Genomic DNA, 13,271 nt, shown 5'->3' on the forward strand with positions numbered 1-13,271 from the left:
TATAAGACGTTACGTTTTGACATTATTTTGAAGGTTATATTGTGAAAAGAAATCTACCCAATTGGGCCCTGTTTGTGTTTTTATTACCGTGTTGGTGAATTATTGTTCTCGTCTGTTTTTGTTGTGAATAAAAAAAAATCAAGGTTGAAAATATTCAAATAATAATCCCAAACTTTAATAAATAATAAAATAAACGTAGTCTTCTCGCTGCATCTCTTTCCCTCTGAACGTCACTTTCTGTTGAAGACGAGCTAAAACCTGTGAAGCAGAAGATTGCTTTCCCATCGACTCCCATTCATGTGGGCTACTTTTCACAACCTGCAGAGTCGCCCCCTGGTGGCTAAGTGCTGCTTCCTTCCTATTTCCCGAGCTTCAAACTGTAACGCTGCGTTCACACCGGACGCGGCACAGACTTTTGCTCAGCGAGTTTAGTTTACAGTTAGCATTAGTTTAGTTTACAGTTAGCATTCGTTTAGTTTACAGTTAGCATTCGTTTATTTTACAGTTAGCATTCGTTTAGTTTACAGTTAGCATTCGTTTAGTTTACAGTTAGCATGAGTTTAGCTTTACAGTTAGCATTTTAGTTTACAGTTAGCATTAGTTTAGTTTACAGTTAGCATTAATTTAGTTTACAGCTAGCATTAGTTTAGTTTAGAGTTAGCATTAGTTTATTACAGTTAATTTAGTTTACAGCTAGCATTAGTTTAGTTTACAGTTAGCATTAGATTAGTTTAGAGTTAGCATTAGTTTAGTTTACAGTTAGCATTAATTTAGTTTACAGCTAGCATTAGGCTTACAGTTAGCATTACTTTAGTTTACAGTTAGCATTAGTTTAGTTTAGAGTTAGCATTAGTTTAGTTTACAGTTAGCATTGGTTTAGTTTAGAGTTAGCATTAGTTTAGTTTACAGTTAGCATTAGTTTAGTTTACAGTTAGCATTAGTATTAGTTTAGTTTACAGTTAGCATTAGTTAGCAGTTAGTATTAGTTTAGTTTAGAGTTAGCATTAGTTTAGAGTTTTAGTTTACAGTTAGCATTAGTTTAGTTTACAGTTAGCATTCGTTTAGTTTACAGTTAGCATTAGTTTAGTTTACAGTTAGCATTGCTTAGTTTACAGTTAGCATTAGTTTAGTTTACAGCTAGCATTAGTTTAGTTTACAGTTAGCATTAGTTTAGTTTACAGTTAGCATTAGAGACAGATTCTCCGGATGATGTCACACACATACAGAAAAGGATCATTTCAGCCGGAGTCCTACGATACAAGTTGCTGTATTGGGATAAAAGGAAGAATTTAGTGAAGAATTCGATGATGGCAGCGGTTCAGGCTCAGGACGGCCTGTTTATGATGTAAATTTGAGCTTTTTGAATAAATATATGTCATTTCAATCTTTGAATCTTTGAAAAAACTGGGTTTCAAATTATCCTGAGGTGTTAACGGCTTTGGCTTCAGAACGCAAGATCGAAGTGAACTAGCAACCTTGCAGTTACAAGGCCAATTCCCGTCTTCCTGGCCCTTGGCCTGCACACCAGCTCATTTGGATCAATTAAGAGTTAGCGGTGGATGAGGAAATGCTAGCATTTCGATGTTCTGGTTCAAACAAATGGGCAGAAAAACCCACTAGAAAACGGAATTATGCAAATTATTTTAACATGTTCACAAATCCAATGGTAAATTTGTTCATTTGAGTGTGAAGGAGTTCCGTGTTTAGATCCACAGATAATGTGCGGAGGCAGGTTATGAGTGAATGAAGGTTGAGGGTGAGGGCAGAAGAAGAATGTGTGGGCAAACTGTGAAATTGCTCCGGCTCTTGTGACACCGCGGTGCAACACACACACACACACACACACTGCCCCCAACTCAGCACCCGAAACCCCACTTCTCCTTCTTTCTCCTCCTCCTCCTCCTGTTCTTCTTTTTTTTTTTTTTCAGGTCTGCTGCACACGGGGCGGAAAAGATCGTATTTATCACCTGTCAGCATTTGGCAGCCCTGAGTTACGCGACGCAGGACAGCATAAAATTATCATACACAGGCATGAAATTACAAAACCGCCTGGGGACCCCACAACAAAATTATTTTATTTTTTTCCCCCAAAAAAAGAGAAAAGAGAATGGAGGGTATTTGGTTGTGAGGTGAGGAGGTGACAGGTGAGAAGTGTGTGTGTGTGTGTGTGAGAGAGATGTTGGATGTGATGGAGGAAAGAAACACACCGAGAGGACATTTGGAAAACTGTCCTTCACACTCGTTAAAATAAAGGCTGAGCGCCGACGCCGCCGACTTTGGTCAAAACAAACGTCTGCATCAGTGTGAAGAAGCACTTAAAATAAACATATCAAACATACTCTCTATTTTTCAATTTTGTTTAAAATTCTAACTCACACTGTACGAGTAAATCATCTGTGATGTTAAACCAAAGTGTGTGATTCATGTGCTCACACTGCACATACGTGTAAAAACTAACACTTCAGCCCCTGTGGACAGTTCTGGTTATTAACAACTGTCAATAAACAGTTTTTAAACGCTGCCAGGCGTAGAACACGCATGCTAACAAGCAGAAGTGACGTGTGCTGCCTGTGTCTATCTATCTATCTACTTATCTATCTATCTATCTACTTATCTATCTATCTGTCTACTTATCTATCTATCTATCTACTTATCTATCTATCTATCTATCTATCTATCTATCTACTTATCTAACTATCTATCTATCTATCTACTTATCTATCTATCTATCTATCTATCTATCTCTATCTATCTATCTATCTATCTATCTATCTATCTATCTATCTATCTATCTATCTATCTATCTATCTATCTATCTATCTATCTATCTATCTATCTATCTATCTATCTATCTATCTATCTATCTATCTATCTATCTATCTATCTATCTATCTATCTATCTATCTATCTATCTACTTATCTATCTTATCTATCTATCTATCTATCTATCTATCTATCTATCTATCTATCTATCTATCTATCTATCTATCTATCTATCTATCTATCTATCTATCTATCTATCTATCTATCTATCTATCTATCTATCTCTATCTATCTATCTATCTATCTCTATCTATCTATCTATCTATCTACTTATCTATCTATCTATCTATCTATCTATCTATCTATATCTATCTATCTATCTATCTATCTATCTATCTATCTATCTACTTATCTATCTATCTATCTATCTATCTATCTATCTATCTATCTATCTATCTATCTATCTACTTATCTATCTATCTATCTATCTACTTATCTATCTATCTACTTATCTATCTATCTTTCTATCTACTTATCTATCTATCTTGCTAGCTATTGAGCTAAGTAATTAGCTAGGTATAGACATACATAATTCTCTCTCTCTCTATCTGTTTCTGTTTTAGTTAGTTTATCTGCCTTGCAGAAGTCTACTGGCATTGTGTGATTGTGTGTGTGTGTGTGTGTGTGTGTGAGTGTGTTTGTGTGTGTGTGATTGTGTGATTGTGTGTGTGTGTGTGGGAGTGGACGATGATGGCGCTGACAGAGGGAGAGGTGGCTTTACACAGGTCCTCCATAATGCCGCGGGTTTACTAAATGCTTCATTAACGCCACACACAGGAAACGACGAGGTCAATATTTATAGACCGTCACACAGAGCAGCAGTGTGTAGATACTGGGATCTGTTGGCTCGCATTCCGGGGAGGGGAATCGAATCCAGTCAACGAGGGACTTGAGTTTTTCTCTCGGTCTCTCTCTTCCTCCGTGAGACGCTCGATTTCCCAACGATCGGCGGCGGTGAGTGACCACCACGGGCTTGACCCCAGATCTGAGGAGCGGAGGAAGAGCTTTACTGAAGAATAAGTCACTTCAGGTGGCACCAGTGATCCCTCCGGAGGATTTCTGTTGTCTCAGTCACTTTAAAATCTGGATTTTAGTTCATTGTATCATCAGTACATCCACTCTTTTAGTTTTATTTATTTACTGAAGAACCTTCCAAACCTTTGTGAGGATTGAGGCTAAAACTTCTGAGTCTGGAGAAGATCGTCTCTGAAGCCTCTTTCACACTAAAACAAGTGGGCGTCGCTCCTCCACATTGTTCTGCCCTGCAGTGTTTTTATTTCACTACTTTTAGGATGGTGACCATTATGTATCTCGCTAACTACTTTGCTAGCTATCTAGCTAATTAGTTAGCTAGACACAATTATCTATCTATCTATCCATCCATCCATCCATCATCTATCTATCCATCCATCCATCCATCATCCATCCATCCATCATCTATCTATCTATCTATCTTTCGAACTTGCTAGCTATCTAATAAATACTGATTGTTTACGACAACATTTACACACTACTGCCCAAAAATGTGTCATAAAATCGTAATTTCAAATGATTAAATTAGGAGACAGCAAAGGCCAGCAAACTTTTGTTCAATATTTTTGATTGTTTTATGTTTTATAACTATGACTAAAACAAAAATGCAAGATAACGGTGGCCGATAACATCGTCGATACACTCAAGTAAAGAATCTGTTGTTCGGCGTCTGCATCTACTTGTAATTATCAGTATTCAGATTTGGTTGCACATTTTTACCAAAAAGGAAAAAGTATTTAAAGATATTAAAGTTTTTATCTGTAAGCAACTTCCTGTCTACAGTTTTTGACGGATCAACCCACTGATAAGAAAAAAAAAGTATAGAAAATTTTCAATGGGCAAATCCCTATGAAAGTTTCTTTGGAATCTGATTAATCTGATTACGTGTTACAGATTTGTCGGCACCTGGTTCAGTTCACATGTGTTTATCTCAGCAACTTCAATCACAGGTGATCACACAAGTATATTCCCATAACATGTTGGTAAAAATCTTCCCACTGATGACGTCACAAAAGTCATCCCTATTTCTGGTTAATGAGTAAAATTGTAAAACAACAACAACAATTGAACACGATATCTCGGTCAAAACTCATGGGATTTAAACATAATTTGGTATATGTATGCAGGATCAGACACCCTACCATCAGGCTTAATTTAATCTGGTTCTAATCCATATTACAGATTACAGGTGTCAAATTTAAACGTAACATGGTTCAGTCCAAGTTCATGTAAAACGGTAATAATTATAAGCAGGTAAAGTTCTTCTGGATCCAGCGGATTTAAAAAAAAAAGTAAACATTCCGTTACGTAAAGTGAATAGTGTGTGTACGCGACAAAAACAATAAACAACGGATGCATGAATAATCCTTTAACGTGGACGAAACGGCTGAAATAACAGACTTTATGAGAGGTAGTGGTAACAGTGGGAGGGGAGGAGAAGAGAGGGAGAGAGAGAGAGAGAGAGAAAGGAGTGAAGGTATCGCCATAATTCCTGTGTGTCGGCATGGCTGTTAGGAGCTCAGGTGGTTGAGCGTTTGCCCCGGCCAGGCCTCATCAACGTGAAGGGCGATCTCATCCTTTCTGCATCTCTCCTCTCCTCTGCTTGATTAATTGGGTTCCAAATACGCCGGCGGAATACGTAATGTGCCTTCACAACAGCGCCCCCTCACCGCCGCCGCCGCCGCCGCCTCCCCCTATCACTGCCAAAACCCTTCCTCCACCTGCCTCCCAACCTCACCGCTCTCCTCCTCCTCCTCACCTCTCATTCTCATTCCTCTCTGCCTCTCTCTCTCTCCATCTCTCTCCCTGTGTGTGTGTGTGTGTGTGTGTGTGTGTGTGTGTGTTGTATGGCAATCTCCAAAACACATTAGCATACACTTGGTATTCCAGGCGGGCGAGTGGCGCAGGAAGGGAGAGAGAGAGAGAGAAAAAAAAAAAGATGAAATATGAAAAACAATTTAACAATAATAATGACGCTGATGATAAAATTAATTATGCCCACAGCCGGCGGATGAGGAGAATAAAAAAAAGAAGAGAGGAGGAGGAGGAGGAGGAGGAGGAGGCAGGCCTCGCAGCAGTCAGCCACTTAATTTGATTCCCAGACGCTGGCGGATATCAGGTGCCGTTTGACAAGTAGACACAATGAGTGTGTGCTGAGGAATCTCTATATTGCTCTGCGTGTGTGTGTGTGTGTGTGTGTGTAGGACTTCTTCTTCTTCTTGTCAGGACCAGTAGTCCTCATGGAGACCAATGTGGCAGAACCTCATTTTTCTGGGTTGTTTTCACACCTAATCGTCCGCCAGACTGGGATTCCCCTCCACGCCTGAGGGGGCGCTGCAACGAAAATGACTGAAGGAGAAGACGAGACAAACAGTGAACAAGAAAACTGTCTCATGACGACTTCTGTCACATCTGAGCAGAACATGGAGCTGCCTATCATTTTATCTGAACGTACGACACACACACACACATGTGTTTTGCTTGGGTTTACCCACAATGCCCTGCGTTGTAGTCTGCATTTGGTTCTCTTGAAGCGAACTGAGACCTATGTTTTTAGGCCAGACCAGAGTTCGCTTCTTTGGTGCGGATCAGAACCTGCACTGGTTCAGATGTAATGCTCTGTGTCGGTTAGAATGGAAGTCAAAGCAGGGTTCTAAAGCTGTGGTCACGCGTTGTACGCATCACAGGACTAATTTGTCTGTTCATGTCTACCAGAGTGGACCAACTTCTAGTGTAGCCGAGCTCCAGTCAGGATCAAATTCAAGGACTTTCCAGGACCAATTCTCTAAAATCCAAGGACTATTTTAACCATAAAAGGGCCAGAAAATGTGGGAACCCTGTCCAGGTGTGAACACACAGAGATGATACGTTTTTTTTTCCCCTCCATCATGAACCAAAATTACAATTTTCAACTTCAGGCAAATGCAGAGAAAAAGCAAAAAACGAGATGCGTTATTCGTGCAATGCCTGTTTCAGTTTTGTGCAAATGAATCGCAAGTTTTAAATATTTTCCAACATGAGACCTATCAACATTCACATCGGTCGCGTGAATTCCCTTTTTTCGGATCGTGGTCGATATTTCCCGAGCAATTTTCCGACAAATCCACAGCTAACCAATCAGAACGAGTGTCATCGAGATTGTGTTTGTTTCCCCAAACAATAAAAAAAAATAATAATAAAACAATTACTGCGATGCCATTTATTCCCCTCGTCCTCATAAGGTGCGTCGTAATTTCTGGCCGGATTATCCGCACTTTCATCTCGAGAAAGGTGTCGTTACAAGCATCCAACACAACACACACACACACACACACACTTCTTCTTTCTTTGCAGTGTGTGTTCACAGTGACACCGTGTATGACGACGCACACACACACACACACACACACACACACACACACATCTCTTTCTTTTGCAGTGTGTGTTCACAGTGACACCGTGTATGACGACGCACACACACACACACACACACACACACACACACACACTTTTCTTGCAGTGTGTGTTCATTAGTGACACTGTGTATGACGACGCACACACACACACACACACACACACACACACACACACTTCTTCTTTCTTTGCAGTGTGTGTTCACAGTGACACCGTGTATGACGACGCACGCACACACACACACACACACACACACGTCGATCAGCCCACCCACACGGCTTTCTGAAAAAGGAATTTTGCTTTTTAACTGCAAACCATGTGTAGCCAGCCCCTCCTCCCTCCTCCTCCTCCTCCTCCTCATCGTCGTCCTCAGCCGCCTAAACAACACACAACTCTGCAAACACGCGACTGATGTCGCCTCCATCTAGCAAACGTAGATGTTTTTTGTTTTCCGCTGTAGTCTTCACAAACACGCAGCCTCTCCTCCTCGGGGACTTTGACTGACACATACAGGCTTTAAGGAGAAGGAGTCAAGCATGACTGCTTCTCCTGAGTGTTTCTCCTCCACAACTACTGCTCCTCACTGCTGTTACTGTGACGGCTGCATCTCAGCCAAATCCCCGATCCTGTATCTCACACTCGCTGTAGAGACCTCCTCTCATTAGGATAAACGATGAGATCATCCCGGGTGTGGTCCGCTTCAATCTCCCGGCATCTCGTGTTGCATTATCACGCCTGTCATCATGAATGTGCCACGCTGCCGTGTCCCCTTTGTGTTATTTACGCCGAGGCTTAACACTTCCATTTTTACCCCCACTCTTGCCCCCTCCGCTGTCAGAATTCCCCCAAAAACTGCACCAATGAGTCATAAAAACATCGTTATCTTTCTTATCCAGACTCTGGCTACATCCACACGTCTGTTTTCACTTAAAAAACACAGAAATTGACAGATAGCTTTAATATTTCCTTAACCCTTAAGAGTTCCTTTAAATAAAACTTACTAATTTGTTCCTAGCGGCAGAAAATGTCCCCTTCCCAAAAACTGCTGTGCGAATTTCATATATTAATATTTTTTTTCCACTTTAAATGAGTCAATCTTTAAAAGCTACTTCAGTCTGAAACATATATATATCACATTTTAATAACACACAACTCTTTGTTTTTACAGCAGTTTTTGGGAAGGTGGCATTTTCTGCCTCTAGGAACAGATTAGTACGTTTTTGTGTAGCTTAGCATTTTTAGGCTAATTTAAGAAACTGAGGGTTCTAAAGTTTACCAAAAATGAATATCCTCTGGAATATTTGAGCTATATTCATTCAACACAACCAAAATTGCTTGAGAATAAAAAAACAGAATGTCAGGAACTGTCCCGAGGAACTCTTAAGGGTTAAATGTATTTTTCTTTTTCTTACTTTACATTTTCATTTTCTTTCCTTTCTTAAAAGGTGTAAAGTGTAATCTGGAGCCGGGCCATGGACGTTCATTCAAAAATAATGAATAAAGTCTTAAAATCAATTCTCCTACAACAGGAGTGATGTGATCCCACTTATTAGTCCTGGTTAAAAGCCCATGGCCGCTGGATTCTGCACACGCTGCACTTGTTTTTTCAGAGCTTTTTAATTTAAAGCAGCTCAGTCACACAGAACTATACATGATCTCATCATGTGAATTTATATTAAGATTAAGATTCAGGTTAGTTTGACATAAATCCGTGTCACGTAATCATGAAATCTTTTATTTCATAACGTAATAATCTCTAGTTTCACATTATATGAGGATATTTCCATTTTAGTAGGACATAACGCCGTAGTACGTAATTACAAAGACTTAAATAACATGGTGAATAATGTTCTATCGAGATATTTCCACATATTTATGTCTAATCATTTTCTAAATGGGAACTTTTTATCATTCCACATCAAATCAATCACTTTTATTTTGAAATAATGTGAAATATCATCATAAAGATTATTTCAACGTCTTTCTCTCAAAAGTGTGACTTTTTTGACCAAAACTCAGACACTTAGAACGTCAGTTAACATTTTCCTGAGGAAAAGACACGATGACGCTAAATTTGTAAATTATGTTCAACAAACACGAGTGTGATTGACAGCTGGCGTCGTCCAATAGGAGCCTCGCTGTAGCTAACGTCTCTGAACTCTCTTAACCGGCTTCAAGCTAACCCAGTTAGTAATTTAGCAGAAAAGGAAAGAAGAATAAAAGATATTTTCCTGAACTGTTTCTGCACTTCCTCTCGTGTCTTTCCTAAATTATTGAGCAAAGTGATACGACACTGGGAGAAACTGTGATTCTGGAATCATCCTCAGAATTCTGCTAACAAGCGCTAACATCGCGTCTTGACGCAGACTTAGCTTAAAAAAATGCTTTTTTTAAATAGAAAATAAAGTTGTGTGGATAGACAACTGTGATGGACGGATGACCTGTCCAAGGTGCGACCCCGCCCCCCCCACCCTCTGCCCTCCGTCAGCTGGGATTGGCTCCATCATGTGGACGCTAAAGAGGTAGAAAACGGACAATGGTGTGGATCTCTTAAGGCTTTGTCTGTTTCTCTGTCTTCTTCTGAGGGGTTGTCTTTAAATGTCCATATGTGTGTGTGTGAGAGGGAAGAAAGATGAGAGTGAGGAGTGGAGGAGGGAGAGGGAGGGAGGGAGGGGTTTGATAGAAGTGAAAGAGGGCAGAGACCGGTGGCTGCATTGATTTAATTTGCGGAGGTTTGCACGACGGCGAGCATCCCTTTTAACGATCACTAAATTGTTTTCTGACAGAACCCCACCAAGCAATTTCTCCCTCTCCCTCTCCCCGTCCCTCCGCCTCCCCCCCCGACATTTGATTTACATATGATCTTTAAACACCGGCGAGGCCGCGCTAGCTATTTGGTTATCATTCAAATCACTCTCCTCTGTGTCACACGCCACGATAGGTCACTCCTCCTCACGACGGCTCCTGAGACGAGACGGTATAACTAATGAAATAAATTGATTAAGAGGCAAAATCAATCGGTTTGCAGCCCCCGCGATGAAGATCTAGTGCTTAATTTAGCACGGACGCTCAGCATTAGCAGAAAAGGGAACTGAGAATCTAATTGGCGCTAAATGAGGGAGTGTACAGTAATGGACGCCACCCGGGGGGTGGGGGGGTGGGGGGGGGCATGAAGACGAGGGGGGCACGAGGACGACGAGGGCCGCTTTTCAGGCTCCAATCACCGGCGTCTTCAAAAGCACTCACTGCTCACCTCAACTTTGATTCTGCCTAATGCTTTTAATAAGCCTGCTTTACCGGGAACGAAGGTGAGAGAGTGAACGACGGAGCGAGAGAACATTTGCATGTCTTTGAAGAAGAAAAGACGAGAGCGCGCCTCCTTTAACCTGAGAAGAAGAAGAAGAAGAAGAAGAAGAGTCTGAAACATTTGCTGATGGAGAATGATTGCAGTGGATTTTTTTCCGTCTCTCTTTGCCTTTGGTGAACACATGAAATGTCTCTCGACAGAGTTGGATAAATTAAATTTAAATGAGTTTCTAAAGTATCAGGGAGCAAAGGTGTATGTGATGCTGATGCTGCTGCTGATGTTACTGCTGCTGCTGCTGATGTTACTGCTGCTGATGATGATGATGAATCCGAATCAAAAGAAAAAGATATTTCCATGTTTGTGGAACATGAAACTGCGTAATCACAGAGAACTTTATATTATCTCACAACGTTTAATTCTTACATTTTAATGTGAAAAGGTTTCACGTTACATTCAGATACTTTTGTGTTATTATACCATAAAACCTTAACCTTAAGGTATAGAAGATATTACAAAAAATTATTATTATTATTATTATTATTATTATTATTATATTATGGTATAGAAGATATTACAAGGTTTTCTTTAAATATAGAAATCCATTTTGTATATTGAATACTTTTTAATCATACGTGATATAAACATGTATGTGAACTGTATTAATATATAAATATATTGAAATAATGTAAAACCTTTGATGTTAAATGTCTCACGTTGTCATGACAAATTACAATGAGATTATTAGGTTTCACTTTAAAATGAAATCATGTCTCATATTCTAATAATTCATATTTGTTTGTTGTTATAATACGACACGTTTGTTAGTAAGTCCTAATAAAAGAACGAGATGAGGTTTAATCTGATAATTATGTTTAATATACTGAGATAACGTAAATATTTTCACGTGAAGATCTGATTAAAGAGTAAAGAGATCAGGTTTTATGTCGTAATTATGCATAAATATCTTGATTTAACATGTTTTTATAATGTTAAAATTAGGCTAGTATAAGTATTACAGTTTTATGTTATTTTAACGTGCTGTAATGTTAAAGATGACATAATCTATCACGTTATAAGGCAGTGCATAGTTTTTTTGTTTAAAAATATTAAGGTTTTATGTTATAATACATGTGTTCAAACTCCACACGCTCACTCTTCCTCCCTCGTCACTGCACAACTTCCTGACATTGTGTTGCTTTTTTAACAAAAAGAATCGTCTCCTAACGTCGTCGTCACTGTGGCTCGTTCGTTTGATGAAGCTGCAGAAAGGTTAAGTTAAGTTTAAGCCAATTAGATTCCAGCTGAGGACGACAGGGTCTCCTCTCTGCACACTGGCACAATTAAGCCTGATCTTTAGGATGAGACACACACACACACGCACACACACACACACACACACACACACACACACACGCACACACGCACACGCACACACACAGATTCCTCTCGTCAAAATGGAGTGGCTGTAAAAGCGCGGCGACACAATGACATTATGTGTCTGCTTGTTCTACAGCGCGGCTAATGTAAAGTGAGGTTCTGACATTAAGAGGAGTCATTGTGAATGAGTGTGTGTGTGTGTGTGTGTGTGTTCCTCTGAATGTTAACACAAAAACACACACATGAAAGTTCACATACTGTGCAGTTTTCAGCTAAGTCAGCGATAAGGAGAGAGGGAGAGTGGGAGTGAAGAGATTCAAAAATAATCATCATCATAATAATGTTATTATTATTATTATTATTACCATTATAATCATTATTACAGAAGAGGATCAGGGCCACTTATAGACCATTCACTCACTCATTCATAGACCATTCACTCACCCTTTCACTGACATCAACTCTAACTGTTAACTTTTTTACTCACTTTTACTTGTAAAACAAAAAAAATTTAATTGAATATATTTGAATACTTTTACTTTAAGTAATAATTATAAAAACTGACAGCGACAGAAGTTACAGACTGGACCTTTAAATCACTTCTGATTCAGGTGGTCTTCACACCTCAAAGTTAAATGAGCGGTGAGTTCTCGGCGTACCTAATAAACTGGCTGAATCTGGTTTATTATACTGTGTATACTGACAGTGTTTGTTTACCTTCACTGTTTCCTGCTTCTTATTTTTACACGACAGCTTTTACTGAGCGTCGCCGTAAAAGCAACGAGCGGCGACTTAAGAGCTCAACAGGGACAAAACCGCTGTGGAGATCATCAATAACCTTCTCCCTCCACTTCCTGTCAGAGAGAGGAAGTGTGCAAGGAAGGAAGGAAGGAAGGAAGGAAGGAAAAAACTAAATAAAAATCTAAGTAATTGCGTTGTTTTTTTAGTGGCTGCAGTGATGAGGAGAGATTGTGCTCGGGTTTGTTCACACAGACGACGATAAAACACCTGGATTTTATCTAAACCAGATCACATTCAGTCTGATTAAAGCTGCTGCTGCTCATGATGCTGCTGCTGCTGCTGCTGATGCTGCTGCTGATGCTTTCTTCTTCTTTTCTTTAAGATCACAAATGTGTTTCTAACGTGTGAACGGCTTCATTTTATACCTGAGCTTTTTCATTTAGATGTGAAATAAACGTCTGCAGAGACTTTGGTGGTTCCCAAACCCTGGGTCGGGTCCCACAGATGGGTCGCGGGGGATTTGTTTTGGGTCGCCAAACAAATGTTCAAATAAGTACATACATTTATAATTTTTGTCATTTAAATCTGCATTTTAATG

Source organism: Solea senegalensis, linkage group LG5 (assembly GCF_019176455.1).
Source record: "Solea senegalensis isolate Sse05_10M linkage group LG5, IFAPA_SoseM_1, whole genome shotgun sequence".
NCBI lineage: Eukaryota > Metazoa > Chordata > Actinopteri > Pleuronectiformes > Soleidae > Solea > Solea senegalensis.